This window comes from Gracilinanus agilis, chromosome 4 (genome assembly GCF_016433145.1).
Source record: "Gracilinanus agilis isolate LMUSP501 chromosome 4, AgileGrace, whole genome shotgun sequence".
In the NCBI taxonomy this organism is placed as follows: Eukaryota; Metazoa; Chordata; class Mammalia; order Didelphimorphia; family Didelphidae; genus Gracilinanus; species Gracilinanus agilis.
In genome coordinates this window covers 398609724-398623862 of record NC_058133.1, presented here as the reverse complement: position 1 = coordinate 398623862, position 14139 = coordinate 398609724, and positions in this window count along the sequence as shown.

Below are 14139 nucleotides of genomic sequence, written 5' to 3'. Positions count from 1 at the left end.
AGGTCTATTGACTAAGGTTTATTGACTAATAACCATAGTCAAGCAAAACGAGACAACAGAGTAGCCATACATGAAAAAATGTATGTTTCTGCAACTTATACCTATCATTTCTCTATCAATAGTCTGGTAACAAGCTTCATCATAGGTTCTCTGGAGATATGGCAGATCACTGTATTGATTGGAATTTTTATGTCTTTCAAAGCTGTTTTTCTTTACAATGCTTTCGTTCTTGTGTATACTATTTATTTTGCTCTGTTTCAGGGCATACTATACAGGATTCTCTGAAGTTTTCGCTTTCATGATTTCTAATGCTGCAATATTATTGCCTTATTGCACAATATATCAAGTCTTTTCTCAACTATCTCAGAGGTAATCTAAGGCACTCCTTCAGATTTTGGGTTATGTTCTTTCTTTCTCCATCATTATGTTCTCTTTTCCCTGGCATTATTCTTCCTCTTAACCTTCCCTCAACAATACAATCCAAGCTTCTTTCTCTGTTAAGGGGAATGGCTGTGTTTGATTTTCCTTTGTTCTCTTTATTCATTTCAGATGAAATTAAGATTCATATGATGTCAACTTCCTACAATGCTCCCACAATGTATATTCTGTTCCTTTGTGCACCCCAAATAGGATAAAGAGAGATTTACAATTTCTTCTTTCTCCTTTCCACACGAGTGTATTCCTTTTACACTCCCTTTCTCCACTCTTTTGAACCTCAGAAGAGAGGTTTAAGTCTTCCTCCAAGACCTTGTTTTTTCTTATTCCCCTCAATATAATTTGAAGAAATTAAGGTTCTAAAGGGGCAAGTATTTCTTCTCCCCCTAACAGAATATTAATTTTATCCCTTCTTCCAATTGTTCAAATAAATTTACCTTTCCAGGTTCCCATGATTTCTTTTTTAAAAATATTTCAGTTTCTTTTCAGTTCTAATTTCTTCATCACAAATGTTCACAAATCTTCTATTCATTAAAGGTTCATGTCTAAACATACAGAATTATATTTAGTATTATAAGCTAAGTTATTCTTAAATAAGCCTGTATCTTTTCCCCTTTAGAATATCATATTCCAGGATCTCCTCTAGTTTTAGTAGAATCTTGGTATGCTTGCTTTAATTCTTCCCAAAGCCTATATATTTTATAGTGACTTTTTAGTAAAATACATAATTAGCTAAATCATGTGTAATATTTATTCTTTCTTAGATATCTATCCTAGGATAAAAATAAATCAATAACCAGAAAGAAATGATGATCACTTCTTGGTAGCTACCAAAACTATGGGAGAGTTTCTAGTAGTAAATAATCAGTCTCACCTATAAAAAGGCCATTTTACAAAGCCAAACCTATAAAGGATGGACAAAGATACAAAAAAATAAGTGCTATATAAATATCACAGAAAAGAAAGAGTTTAATAGGAGCTTTAAAGGATACTCCAGATTTGGATAGGCAGAAAGGAAACAAAATGGCATTCCAGGTAGAAAGATTAATAAACAAAAACATGGCAGAGATATGTCACAGAACTAATAAGAATGGCAAATTTATTGAGTAGTAATTTGACATGATTTGATATAATGGGAAATAGTGGGATATAAAATTGATAAGGAAACCTGGAAGCATGTTATATAGAATCTTGAATGCCAAACTGGGGAAGTAAGAATGTATGCCACAAAAAATGGAGACCTATTAAAGGTTTTGAGGGAAGGGAAAGAAATAATTAAAGTAGTTATTTAGAGTTATAACTAGAGTAAGCAATTGATAGGGTGGGGGTAAAGAACAAAATAGAAGTGGTCTTTGAGTCAGAAGCTTCTGGTTCAAATTCTGATAACCATTTCCTTCTCTTAAAAGTTCTTGCTTCCTTCAAACCTATGCACAGGTATCACTTTCTGCAAGCTTTCTTTGTATTCACACCTATACACAAACACATATTTTCTAGCACCCTCCCTTAAACTTTTTTGCCTTGAATTTATTTTTATGTACTTATTTATGATTATTTTCTCTCTGTTGATATATCAATTTTATATCCCAATATTTCTCATTATATCAAATCATGTCAAATTACTACTCCATAAATATATAATATAATATAATATAATATAATATAAACTCCTTGAGATCAGGGATTCCCACTTTTATATTTATATCTCTTATGCCAGGCAAATAATGGCCATTTAAATACTCATTAATTGATTTCTATAGGCAAGTCATTTAAATGATGTGAGCCTCAGTTTCCTCTTATGTAAAAAGAGGGATAAAAATGCTGACACACCTCTCTCACAAGATTGTTATGTTGGGAAAGTACTTTTTAAACCCTAAAGCAATATATAAATTCGCTTTACTATGGATCAGAGGGGAGAGAAGAAGAGAGAAAGAAACCAATTAGGAGATAGTTAAAATTTCATGGTGAGGAATAATTCAGTGAGGATTAATGGAAGAAACAGATATGATATTGTGGTCAATGTGTACTCTAAACCACTGGGCCAGAAGGAGGAAGTGAATTATGTGTTCAGGAACCATCATAAACTCAGCATGGAAGTAAGAAATAGTAGGGATTGTAGAGCCTCTCTTATCAGAACATGTCGTGAAGAGCTCTCACTAAAAGCAATTTCCCATAATAATGATTTCATTCTTCAAAAGGTACAGAAAGTTTCCAGGGAAAATACCATTCTGATCAGTAAGGAAGTAGCGACTGCCCAATCCTAAAGTTTTTGCTAACTAAAGGAGAAAAATCTGGGTAAAGACTTGTGGATGGCAAATTTCACAAAGTCCAGATATGTATCTTTTGGGTGGAATCCTAAAACTTAAATTCTAGTCACCAAGAAGTAACATCAATGGACCTAGCTTTAGTCTGGTGAACAAATCAATCTCAAAAATAGCTACAATACCTTTTAAGGAAAAATTTGTTGTTCGGTCATTTTTCAGTTCTGCCTTTCTGTGACACCATTTGAAGCTTTCTTGGCAAAGCTACTAGAGCGGTTTCTTATTTCCTTCCCTAGCTTTTTTATAGATAAGCAACTGAGGCAAACAAGGTTAATTGACTTACTGAGGGTCATACAACTGGTAAATGTCTGAGGCTGGATTTGAACTCATGAAGATGAATCTTCCTAATTCCAAATCCAGTGCTCTTTGCACTCCACCACCTACCTGACCCCAAAGAAAAAAGCCTACTCTGAATAGCAGACATTTCTCTTACCATAGGGCAAATAGGAAGATGATAGAATATAAACTTCTTCAAAGCAGGAACATTTTACTTGTGTGTGTGTGTGTGTGTGTGTGTGTGTGTGTGTGTGTGTGTGTGTAATCCTGAGGATCAAATGCAAAATCCTCTCATATTTAAAGCTTTTCATGAACAAACTCAACTTCCTATACTTTCCAATTATCTTATATGTTATACCCTTCCATATACTCTTCATTCCAGTAACACTGGCCTCTGGTGTTCCATGCATAAAATACTCCAACTCTTGGCTCTGGAATATTTCATTCCTGCAATATTCTCTCTTGTCACCTCCTCCTCAGGGCTACTGTCACTTCTTTCAAATTACAACTAAAATCCTATCTTCTACAGGAGCTTTCCCAATCCCTCTCAATTTTATTGCCTTCTATCTGCTTGTTATCTCTATTAAAAGGTTTTAAGCTTCTTGAGGACTAGAACTGTCTTTTGCCTTTTTGTTTTGTATTCCCAGCATGTAGCATAGTGGCTGGCACAAATCATGTGCTTAATAAATGTTTGTTGACTGACCACCAGGTAGAACTGGTAAATATTTACTTTGCTTATACTTTCTATATTGTGGAGAATAATCCTTAGATTGAGAATAGAAAAAAAAGTGGTTAATGCAAATTGAAAAACCCAGATAAATGAGGAAGTATTAAAAAGGACTATTTTCCCCTCAGTTTTTTCAAGTCACAATGCCCAAGAAGAACTACAATTATGGGTACTAAAAAAATGGAAATTGTGATTTATGAGATAACAAATTACAAATAAAGTATAAACATTTCCCCTATTTTTAAATATAGAAGAGTATTACAGAATTTTCAATTATAGTCTTGGCAAAATACTAGAGCATTTTATTAACAAGAGAGTTTAAGATTATTTAGGAAGAGTCCAACACGGTAGTTCAGTCTGGAGCAAAACAGAATGACATCAAAACTTTGATAATGAAAGAGTCCTTGAAGGGTGAAAGTAAAGAAAGATGAGAACAGAGAGTGGAGGGAGCATGGTGAATCTTGGTAACATGCTAGAGTTGAGAGACAACAAATAGAAGGAGGAATCAATTATGGTCATGAAAAATTTATGGGTCAATAAGAACCCCCGTTGAGGAGGAGGGAATTTAGAATAGATCACATAAAAACTAATTTCATATTTTTATAGCATTACTCAATTTGTAGATTAAGGAAATATCATAGTTTTTGTATATTAAGATGTGAACAAGATAATTGACAAAGTATCTCATATCTTTTTTACTAAGATGGAGAGATGAGGATAAAATGATAGGGTAATTTATTTGATTATAGATATAGATGATAGCTTTAGAACAAGAAGGGATCTTGAAAATCATCTAGTCCAATATTCTGACTTTCCAGGAAGAATAATCCTGGGTTCATAGCGAATAAGTGGTTTCCCAAAGGTCAAACAACAGTTAAATGACAAAGTCAGAATTTGAACTCAGACTCCCTGATTCTAAATCATAATATCACCGTTTTACTATACCATACTATGTACAGCAAATCAGATTTGGAACATGCTGATTGACTGGTAACAAAGAACTGGAGTGTTTGTCAAAGTGGAGTAAAATTCCTTGTGGATGACTCCAGGAAATCTTTAGCCCTGTGCTGCTCAGGTACCTAATTACTATTAAAAAAAAAACATAAATAGCATAATGATGAAGTTTGCAAATGACACAATGATATAAGGCCTGATCCCTTGGACAACAAAATAAGGATTAAAAATGATTTAATCAAAGCACATACTCTAGTATAAAAAAATCAACTCCATCAGTAGAGGACAGGGGTAATAAGGTTAGATAACAGAACATATGAAAAAGATGTTGTTTTGTGGGAAGAGAGCTTATGTTAGTAGATGACAAGCTAAATGTTATGAGTCAACAGTATGACATGACAGTTCAATAAGGTTGTTCAATCTGGAGCAGAATAGGAAGATATCAAAGCTAACAACTTAAATCTGACTTTAGGTCACATTAATAAATACATAGTTTATAGTACAAAGGAGGTGGGAATATCACTATATTTTATCTTGATCAGACCACATATCCAGTACTCTGTTCTGTTCTGGTCACCAAACTTAAGGAAATAGATTTCAGTACTGGAACTTATTCAGAGTCTGGTAAACAAGTAATGAAGTAACTTGAGATGACATCAGAAAAAGACTGGATGAAGGAACTAGAAATTTCTCGGCTAGAGAAAAAAAGCTTTATGGACCAAACAATGAGAGAGAGAGAGAGAGAGAGAGAGAGAGAGAGAGAGAGAGAGAGAGACAGAGACAGAGACAGAGACAGAGACAGAGAGAGACAGAGAGAGACAGAGAGAGACAGAGAGAGAGAGACAGAGAGAGAGAGACATATACACACATACATATGTACACACATAAGCACATAGATACATAGGCAGATAGATAGACAGACAGACAGATAAACATAGATAGATAGATAGATAGATAGATAGATAGATAGATAGATAGATGATAGTATTCAAAAAGCTATCCTGTGGAAATGTGATTAGACTCATTTTAATTAGTCACAGACGATAGAACTAAATATAATGGCTAGAAATTTTAAGAGACAGAATTAGACTGAATATAAAGGAAAAATCCTAATAGAATTTTTGGAACATAGAATAAAAAATAGACTTCTATATGATTTAGTATGTCTCTGAACCTTTTGAAAACCTTCAGGCAGGATCTGAATATACTTGTCAAGGATGTCACAGAGAGAATTCCTATTTAGGCACTCGCTAGACCAGATATCCCTGAGATTGTCTCCTACTTTCAGATTCTATGACGATTCCGTGAAATTTGCAATAGATTTGTGAAAGGATTTCCTTAAGAAAATTGATTTTCTATTCTAGATTACATATATATATATATATATATATATATTTCTATTATTCCTTGTAGTCAACTGAGAGGTTATAAAAACAGAGAATCAATTTTAGGAGTCAATTATTAAAAAAAAAAATGTAATGCCTACAACATACCAAGCATTGTGGCAAGTGCTAAATATAAAAAGACAAAATGAAAAAAGTTTCTCCCCTCAGGAAGTTTATATTTATCGGGGGAGACATCATGCACATATACATATACATGCTTTATGCCATATACAAAGCAGAAACAACATAATCTTGAGTAGGAAGGTGCTAACAGCTGGGGTATGAAAGGTGGGGGAGGAGGAAAAGCCTCATATGTAGGTAACATGAGCTGAGTCCTGAAGGAAAGCAGGGACTGAAGAGGGAGAACATTCATCCACTTAAAAGTGATATTTGAGACTTTGATAATAAAAGAGTCCTCCAATGGTGAAAATAAACGAAGATAAGAGCATTGAGTTGAGGATTAAATCTTGGAAAATTGTTACCATTGGGAAGTAGGAAAAGCAAAGAGTAACAAACAAATGAAACAACAAAGAAAGAGTCAAAGGGATTAGACAAGAACCCAGATAGCAGAGAAATCAAAGTAAGAGTTTCTAGAAGAAATGGTGGTCACCAGTGTCAAATCTGAAAAAGAGAACAAGGATTCTGAAGACTGAGGAAAAAATAAGGAACTTTCAAAAAATAAGTTATCAATGACCTTGGAGAGAACTTGCAGTAGAACAGTTTGATGGAATTTAAGGGGTGTCAAAGGTATGCAGACAGAACATATAGGCCATATATTCAAGAAGTTCTTCAGTGAAAATGCAGAAAAATAAAATGCCAACTATCTGTGACAGCAAGGTCAAAATGAAGGATTTTTCAAGATGGTCAAGATTTAATTAAGTTTGAAAGCTGAGGGGATTGTGACAGTAGAATGGGGTACACAAGAGACACTGGTTAGGAGAAATGATTTGGAATCAAGGTTCCTCAGGGGTCAGGAAGGGATGCTATTCATCTCCTTCCAAGTAGAAGGCTTAGCGGTTGGGAGAAGAAAAAAAAAAAAAGCAGAAGACAGCTTATATGAAAGTAGAACAGAAGATCCCTTATATATTCTGTCTCTCCCTTCCCCAAACATCCCACCCCACGGCTTAACTGAATTTGACTGAGGTACCAGAATTTCCAGTTGCAACAGTGAAACTGACTTTATCCATCCCTGAATCTTCTTTTGCTTTAAATCCCCAGAAATGGAATTTTCTCCTCTTTTCCGAGTCTCCATAGTTTGCCAGTTTACCCATTGAAGCCCCAATTCCTATATGAAGGCCTTTCCCAACCCATTTAGTTTACCTTTGTACATCTCTTGTCTGAAATCCAATATCACTGACTGTTTCACTCATTTGAGTGCTCAATTGTATACTGTTCTGCCTTGTTTCTTTTCAGTGTGTGTCCTATCACTCCAACTGGATGATAAGCTCCTAAAGGTCAGGGGCCCTATCTTCCTTTGCTTTTATATCCTTCTCAGGAGCTAGCATGGGTGAGTACTCAAAAAATAGTCACTGAACAAATGAGGCTGCGGTTGTCAGCAGGGTGCATGCACCAAGTGCCCAGCTTTGTACCAGTAACAAAGCTCTGGTCACTGAGAGTGGTAGAGAATAATTTACGTAGACTTTGCGTTTTGTTCCAGTTGGTCTCTGACTAGAGTTGATATAATCATAATGAAACTGACAAAGGACAGATGACATTTTGGAAATAGAAATGGAATTTTGGATATTGCAGCAGAGCATTTGTCACCTCCCTGGCTGATAACAGTCCCCGTTCCCTTTGGCTAAATTTGGATCAAATGCTTGCTAAGTACGCGAAGCCAGCCAGAACTGCATTGTACCTCTATTTTGTGACATATGAGCTCCCTGCTTTAATCTCCCTTTTACTGTATAAAAGAGGATCTGAGGCTGTTAGACTTCAATCCAGTGATTCATGCAGCTGGCACACAATGGATTCTACCTCTCTCGTCACTGCTACACAATATCAAGCTAAACAAAATGTCTTAGAAAGCTACAGTACTTGCAGTTAGCCTGTCACAGATTCTCCCCCCCCCTTTTTTTTTCCACTGAGCAAAAGAGTCTGAATGCCCAGCACCTGCCTTTTTACTGACATTTTCACAAAGGTAAAGGAATGAACCTTTTGTCAATTCCAACCCAACGATCTGTTTTGAAACAATGAAATGAAAAAGCCTGGGCCGTTCTCCTTGCTACTGGATTACAGTGCAGAGGATTAAAATAAAGGACACTTGATTTTATTGATTTAATGAGGGATGTGGGCTTTTACAAGGAGCATCCCTTGTGGCAAAGGAACAAGGCTGGTTGGCAGGTACCTCCAGTCAGGCACTTTTCTCTCGTGTTTTTTTGTTTTGTTTTGTTTTGTTTTGTTTTTTGTTTTGCTTTTTCAGTGGTGCTTGTTTACGTGTTTGGCTGTGATGATGACCCATGGTGTTCCATCCTGGGCTGCAGGAAACAGGCAAATGCCTGCCATGATTTCTGCTTGTGTCTCCTGACAGAGAGAAAGGGAGAGAGACACTGAGGGGCTACAGCCCAGGACTACAGATCAAGGACTGCACTGGAGCAGACAGGAGGAGGCGAACCTTTGAACACGCAGACCCAAATCAAACAGAGAGGAGAGAGAAATGACACTTTCTACCTAGACCAGAAATTGTGTATGAAAGCCATTCTTTCTTAACCCTGTATATTTCACCCAAGATTCCCCCCCTCATTTCCCAGCAACACCCTGTCCCTCCGGCCCCCACTCGTATCTCCCACCCTGTCTCTTCCTCTCTAAGTTGGAATCGTGAGGTAACCAAAAGGAGTTCAGGCATGGTGTTTTGTTGAGAACTGATCCTCGCCCAGCTAGATAATCTTTTTTTTTTTTTTTTTTTTTTTTTTGCCTTTGTTCTCATCCTCTTTAGGTTTTCTTGTGATATTATTGACATTTTCATATGGTAATTCTGCATTATAGGTTTGCTCCTTTAGATTGGCTAGCTCTTTCTCCCATACAGTTGGACTCTATTGTCCCCTCTGCCCTGTGAAAGGGACATTCCCCATCACCTGCTGACAAAATTTAGGGACTTCTACTTTTAATCCGCAAATAGATGCTGGGCTGGTGCTAATGAGCATGAGCACGGCAGCCTGCATTTGTGTTAATGCAAGCATATGTCTGTATACACTGTGTACATTTATTTAAATGTATTTATATAGTCCATCCATAGATTAAACACCCCCAATTCCCTGTGGTATTACTGTCTCTATGATTGCTAGCTTAAAGAGAAACAGTTCCTAAGAGCATATGGTTTCCAAAACACAGCCCTTCCCCCTCCTGTTCCGTTTACACAAAATGAGCCGCTCTACTCCCTCCCCCCACGGTTCCTTTGCTCTTTGCAGGCAAGCAAGTCTGAAACCAGGGGGCAAAATCATTAGTTCCCAATTATCTTAAGCCACGCAAGATAACCTCTCTCTCAAGGGCTGGTGGTAAAATATGCACATGGTTCGGATGTCTAGACAGTTATGAAATATAGGTGTAGGGCTCCGCCTATGCACAACAGCCCTGCATCTCAAATGAAGTGCTTTTATTAAAGAAGTATAATCACTGGGATAACTAATTACGTCAATACCACATAGTTAATTAAACCCATTATGGTTACTATTCCCATGGAGGGGAGGTCAAACAAAGCGACCATCCTTCGGATTCTCCTGTGCCAACAAAAGGGAGAGAAATTAGATAAAAAGCGCAAAGGGTTCTCCCCTCTTCAGGTTTTTGTTTGTTTGTGTTTAAGTTGAATAACTCCCGAGTATGGCAACCTGGGAGCCCTCGAAAGGGAGTGAGACTCTCCTCCCACGTGTCTTTTCATAGGATAACCTTGTACTTTACTTGGGTTTCAGATAAATGAAAACCAACTGGTTGCGGTTTTGGTAAAAGAGAGAAGGAAAAAGGGATGCTAGGAGAAAGTGTTGATGGAACAGCCACTGGTCAGGTATTAATCTCCTGTCCTTTGAGTGAACATGAGCAGTGTGGTGTTTGGGAAAAGACTAGATATCGTGGACTTGAGGTTTGGATATAGTGAAATTCGATTTTGGAGTAGTCCTGTTTATGGAGCCAGCTCCCAGGTAAAGGTGAGAGAGGGAGATTGGGGCTAAGTTTCTAAAGTTCATTCATCAAAAGGCTATGCAAAGATCTTAGGTCCTACAATTCCAGCTTGAAAATATAATCCTCACAATGACACTTGATTAGAAAGTGTGAGACCCTTACTAGAGATTTCAGAGACTCTGTTACAGTCACTTAGTTTTTCCTGAGAAAGCTATGTGGAGAACACACACACACACACACACACACACACACACACACACACACACACACACACACACACCCTTCCTTCACACAAACAAGAAACTGATCTCTGGAATACCCATCTCTGGAAAAGAAGACCAAGATATTTTGATCCTCCTCGTCTGAGAATTTGCCAGGTCATTATATCACTGTCACACCTTCTTCTCAAAGCAGCTCATTGTACATAGGAGGGATTTGCATTTACTCCTCCTGATTAACAAAGAAAACTTTGTATAAAAGAGCTAGGCACTGAGACGTGCAAATGTAGCCAGCCTGACCCCCTGCAGAAGAAAGCAGACAAGCAGTAGAGAGAAGAGGTAGATGAGGAACAAGAAAGAATGCTTTGATCCCGATACAGCACACACAATGTAGCAGGCAACAAATGCCTGCAAACTCTGACCCTAACTAAGCAAAAATATGGTACAAAGTCAAATAGGAAGGAGTAGTTTAAAGCAGAGCTCTTTGGTTTGGGGGATATTAAGCCTTGGAAGCTTAATAAAAGAAACAAATAAAAAAAGAAAACATATATTTTTTCAAGAATCCTAATCTGCAAGGCATTTCAACTAATTTAGTGGAAGACTTTTTATTTTTCCCATGAGTACATGATAGCTCAAAACTGGAGGAAAAAATACTCACCTAGCAAACTGAAGGTCAAGTTTTAACAGGGCATAAACTCACCCATTTTTTTTTAATGAAGCATTAGGTATTTAGGCTGGATTGTCAGAAGAACTTCACAACAGTAAGCAGTTAAACTAAGGAATGTGTTGTTTAGGAAGATAGCAGAATCTTCCCCCCCAAATCAGATTTGTTGCAATGGTCGGTAAAATGCCACCTAGAAAGCAGGGAATTGAAATAGTTGACCTTCCAAGGTCACATCTACGCACTCATATTTTTGAATTGTTTGCTATTTCCCTGGTGGTGGTGTTTTGGCCTGGTTCGTGACTTCCTTGTAGTTAAGGAACTCCCCACAGAAGCTGACTAGGAACTGTTACAAACAGTTCTAAAAATCTGCATAGCGGCTTTGAGAAGGTTTACCCATGATCACACAGCTGGCACGTGTTGCAGGCACAACTTGAACAGATAACCCTAATACCAAAGCTAACTTTCTATCTCCTATGCCATACTTCCTCTCACAATATACTGTAAGTGAATTAAATTCCACTCTCTTTCTGAACAAGGATACCTTTTGTAACATAGTCTACTCAATTAAATCTAATGGGATGTAACAATGTATAATCAAAAACTAAATTATCCAAACTATTTTGGAAAGATGTTTTGTTTTTGTCAATAATTTGAAAATGTATGTTAAAGCTCATTTCCAGTTTCTGCTGTTCCTTCCATTTTTTCCTCAGCCGATCAATACAGGAGACACTCCTACAGAATCTGTGCAGAGAACAAATCCCTTACTTAAGGTAATAAATAATAACTGACAAAGTGCTTTATATGTACAGATATTTGAGATATATATGTATAGATATATAGATATATAAGATATATATAGATAAATGATATATATTATATTTTTGTAAGATATATGTTGTACCACTGGATCTTCACAATAGAATTGTGAGGTAAGTGCTATAGTTATTCTCCCCATTTTACAGATGAGGAAATTGAGGTTGAAAGAGTGATTCAACCAGGGTTACATAGCTATTAAGTTGGAGAAGAGAAATTTAATGTGGCCTTACTGACTATATTGAATGGTTTTACAATTATACTATTTGCAAGTTAGTGAAAAATGTAGCTGAAATTGAACTTGGAAGCCTGGGAGCAAATCGGCTAACTATTAAAGTATTTACTCTCACTGGGCTTCAATTTTATCACCTTTAAGTTGAAAGGAGTTAGAATAAATGACCTCTAAGTTACGTTTAACTCTAACTCTATAATGTTATGGTCCTTTCTATCCTGGTAGACTGAGATAAATAAAGAACCTTAATAGATCCAATTTGAATGATAAGAAACAAGGGAAATCAGGGGCAGCTGGGTAGCTCAGTAGATTGAGAGCCAGGCCTAGAGACTGGAGGTCCTACGTTCAAATCTGGCCTCAGCCACTTCCTAGCTATGTGACCCTGGGCAAGTCACTTAACCCCCATTGCCTAGCCCTTGCCACTCTTCTGCCTTGGAGCCAATACACAGTATTGATTCCAAGACTGAAGGTAAGAGTTTAAAAAACAAACAATGGAAATCATCTTATGTACTTTAGACAAAGGACAGATGGAAGAATAGATAAAGATGTAGGTAGAAATGAATAGATGGTAGTGATAAATAGAGATGTAGATGCAGACAGAGATAGATGTTGATGGATGGTTTGATAGAAAAATGTAAAGATTGAGATAGGAAAAATGGTTAAATAGAAGAGATGTAGAGATACATAGACAGACGTAGGTAGGTAGATAGATAGATAGATAGATAGATAGATAGATAGATAGATAGATAGATAGATAGATAGATAGATGAAGATGCGATTTATAAATACATAGATACTCTATCAATATCAAGATAGCTAGTATAAGCTTAAACAATAATTTAGCCTTTTGGACTTCATTTAATATACCTTGAAAATCTGGCACTCTAATGGGATCTCCTATGACCTTAAAGATGCTAATTCTAAAACTATATTATTTTTATTTATAAATTTTGCATAAGTTGAAATCTTACAAGTCAGCATAGTTTATATGCACTAACAAAATAGAGAATGAAACTTCTATTGTGAATATATTTGAGTGCAATTCTTTCCAACTTACTGGATGAAAAGTGGTCATAAAAAGTTATGTTCTGGACAAGGAAGTCAGCAGAGGGAGAACCACCCGAATGGGCAGAACAACAGTGTAACATGAACCCTCGGGACACACATGCCTGGATCCCTTGTGGAGGCCAGGGCCCAGGGCAGGGGCAAGTTAGTAAGAAGAGAATGTAGCAAGTTCTTTTTTTTCTGCAATAGCACATTTTTAGCTTATTTTCCTGTCCCCTGGAGCCTTCCTAAAGGCTGAAAGTCAGTAGAGAGAAGAAATTTTTCTCAGTCATTGCTCAGGGGGCAAGCATCGTCATGCATGTGGCTGCCAAACAATTCTCTCCTACAGTCACAAAGCTGAAAGAGAATTTAGAGGTTATCTAGTCTATTTTCCTACTGAATGCATATGCTCTCTTTATAGAGAATGAATACATGAATAGGTGTTGATGAATACGTGAAATTTTGTATGAAATTCCTAGTAAATGACCAGCTAATAGCTTGTGCTTTGACCTGCAGTGAAAGGGAAATCATTACTTAACTAGGTAGCCTATTCTTCTTTAGGGGTGCTCTATTGGTCAGAAGGCACTTTCCTTATATGAGCCATTCCACAAGCATTGGCAAAGCACCTACTATTTGCTGGGCTCTGGAGTCCTAGAGACAAAAACCTCAAAGAGATTCTCTGCCCTTGAGAAGTTTAGATTGTAATGGGGAAGAGGACATTCAAAAAATTATTTCTTCAGTGTAAATGAAATATAAGCTCAGAGGGAAAGCACCAGCAAAAGGGCCACTAGAAAAGAAAGGCCTCTTACAGAAAGTGGGTTTTAAGTTGAATATTAAAGAAAGCTAGACAGATTGGCCAATATAAAGGAAAATAATTAATGTTGGAGGGGATGCGGCAAAATTGGGACTAATGTACTACTGGTGGAGTTGTGAATTGATCCAACCATTCTGTAAGGCAATTTGGAA